The sequence below is a fragment of the Montipora capricornis genome, chromosome 14 (assembly GCF_036669925.1).
Source record: "Montipora capricornis isolate CH-2021 chromosome 14, ASM3666992v2, whole genome shotgun sequence".
Classification (NCBI taxonomy): domain Eukaryota; kingdom Metazoa; phylum Cnidaria; class Anthozoa; order Scleractinia; family Acroporidae; genus Montipora; species Montipora capricornis.
In genome coordinates, this window is record NC_090896.1 from 21,746,980 (window position 1) to 21,749,479 (window position 2,500).

At 38.4% G+C, this 2,500-nt stretch overlaps 1 protein-coding gene across 4 annotated transcripts in view; it reads left to right on the top strand.

Moving 5' to 3' along the window:
* LOC138033865 (lysine-specific histone demethylase 2-like) overlaps window positions 1-2,500 on the top strand; it is a 171,942-nt gene that overhangs the window by 507 nt on the left and 168,935 nt on the right. The gene's annotated exons all lie outside the window — the stretch shown is intronic.

Genomic DNA, 2,500 nt, shown 5'->3' on the forward strand with positions numbered 1-2,500 from the left:
TGCATGTATTAAGAAAACGGGAGAAGAAAATAAATTCGTTCTTGATTCGTTTTTTAAAGACCGAGCTTTTTATTTAGGGTCTATGGGTTACTTACATTTACACCACTATATGTTACTAAGTAATTGATATAGCTTGTCTCCAGTTGGAGCTTAATTCAGTTTCTTATCTCACCATGTGTTTTAAGCACATTGCAAAATGATTAGGGGTTACGTTACAGCCTGGGCCTTTTTTGTATGTGCCTTCAGAAATAAAACTAGTAACGACTTTGGTCGTCATTGTAACACTTGACTAGAACTGCGGGTAATTCTGGTCCCAGCTGAAAAACAGGTGTTTTCCCTTCACTTTTCTCCCTTCAATGTTGCATAAAGAGGTTGGTTAAATTCATTCATCTCATCCAGAATCAACATTGAAGGAAGAAAAGAGAACATTTGCCATTCACTGTAAGAAAGCGGGGTTGTTGGTACAGTGTTGTGAACACTCTTCTTCCAGCAGTCTCTCATGGGTTCAATTCCTTGCCTTCATCAGCATCATGTGTGGATGGAGGTCATTGTCTTTTATAGGCCCTTTACTCTGCTTTGCAAGGTTCTTCCAAGGGTACTAAGTTTTTCTTCTCTTCAGGGCTTGAAATAATTTCCGGAGAGTCTCTGGACATGATGACCGGTCAAATTTATAAGAATGATAAATAATTTTTAAAACAGGGCCCATCAACCAAAACATTATATATTTCCCAATAGGTTGTTGGTCAGAGCTCATAGCACTTCAAAGTATTTAATGTCAACAATAAGAATAAATTACAGCGGCGAAATGAAAAGGAGTTTGTGCGTTTACAATAAATTATTACTAATTGGTACACTGATCTGTAAGACTAACCAGTAACACGTGAAGGGTCATTATCATACACATTAAATTTGTCCGGCGCCTCTAAATCTGGTGATTTTGGGTGTAAGTATACTATTACGGTGTGAGACTTAGTTGTCAGCAATCCATGTTACTCCCCATTAATCACTCACTGAAAAACTATGTCCCCATTAATTTAACCCTTTGACGTCCAAACCGGCCGAAACTGGCCAAAACCGGCCAGACTTAGTATTTTACTCTGTCGAACGCCAGACGATTTTACTCATCAATGGGGAACCCCTGGGAGTCAATGGGTTAAATAACACCTAGAAGCCGGGCATTTTAAGTCTGGTGTGCTGGAAACGGAAGAGGCATCAAGTAAAATGTTGTAAAATAGGAATACTGATAGACTGAGTCAACTAAGTCAATGTTGTACCCAATTCAAATCTCTTGCTTTTAAGCTTCTTTATGTTTTGCATAATAATAAGGGAATAACATGACTTTTTTTGGGAATATTGTTTATTTGCGCCCTTGTGGTGTCATTTGCGGCCTGAGCGCAAAGCGCTTGGGCCGCAAATGACACTACAAGGGCGCAAATAAACAATATTCCCGAAAAAAGTCATGTCATTATCATTATTATCAATAAACAAGGCCAAATGATATCAAGAATGCGAGTTTTAATAATACAAGGTACATGTAAGTGAATTACGAATTCAAAGTCACTTGAAATCATCATGTAAGTGTTGATTGACGATTCGACGACTGAAAAAACTGCAGTTCAAAACTGGAGTTTTGCAAATGAATGGTTTTCCCATGTCAACACTAGGCTTACTCTAATTGGTTAAAATCCATTGGATGAGGAAGCAAGAACCAATCAGCTGTAGGGCTGATAATGCATTAGCAGCCCGCTGTCAGTCTTTTGCGGCCCGCTGAGCGTGTATTTTGAATAGGCCAATTTTCTATTTGGCTGCGTACTGTATATATTGATAATAATGTGGCATTCACATTTAAATGATATGGAAATACTTGGAACAGAGCATTTTTTCCCAAAGGATTTGAATTGGGTGCAACATTGAGTTAGCTGGATCATTCTATTATCTGTTTTGACAATTATGTTTCTAGTTGCATTTCACTTAGGATTTCAGATCATTTAGAACTGCAATACGCAGCCTGAGCGACTCGCTGCATAATGATACCAACTGATTCAACTTAAAAGCGTATAAATTTTAATTTATGTCATTTTCATTATGATCGAATGTGACCAGTCAACATGACTGGCAAGACGAAGAGTTGACCGGTCAACTCCGAAATCAGTCCTGACATTGTCCATTGACTGGCTGTTACTTTGAGCCCTGCTGTTAAAAAACTGTGAGGGAGCCTTGAATAATATTTATTCCTTAATCACTCCAATAAAAGACTAACTCTCGAAACCTCAGCTTTCAAATCTACAGAGCATGGTGCCCATTACCTCTATCAGCCCCTTTGATACCAAATGTTTGTGTTTCACACAGCTACCTATCCAGCACTTATTATAGTTTCTTCAGAAACCAAACCTGTCAGGCATTTGACCTCTTGAGTGCTTTCCAAACTTCCTTGTCGTATCATTACCCTTTGTTATAATATCCAGTGCAGGTGTATCTGTATGAATGCAATACTCCTTTC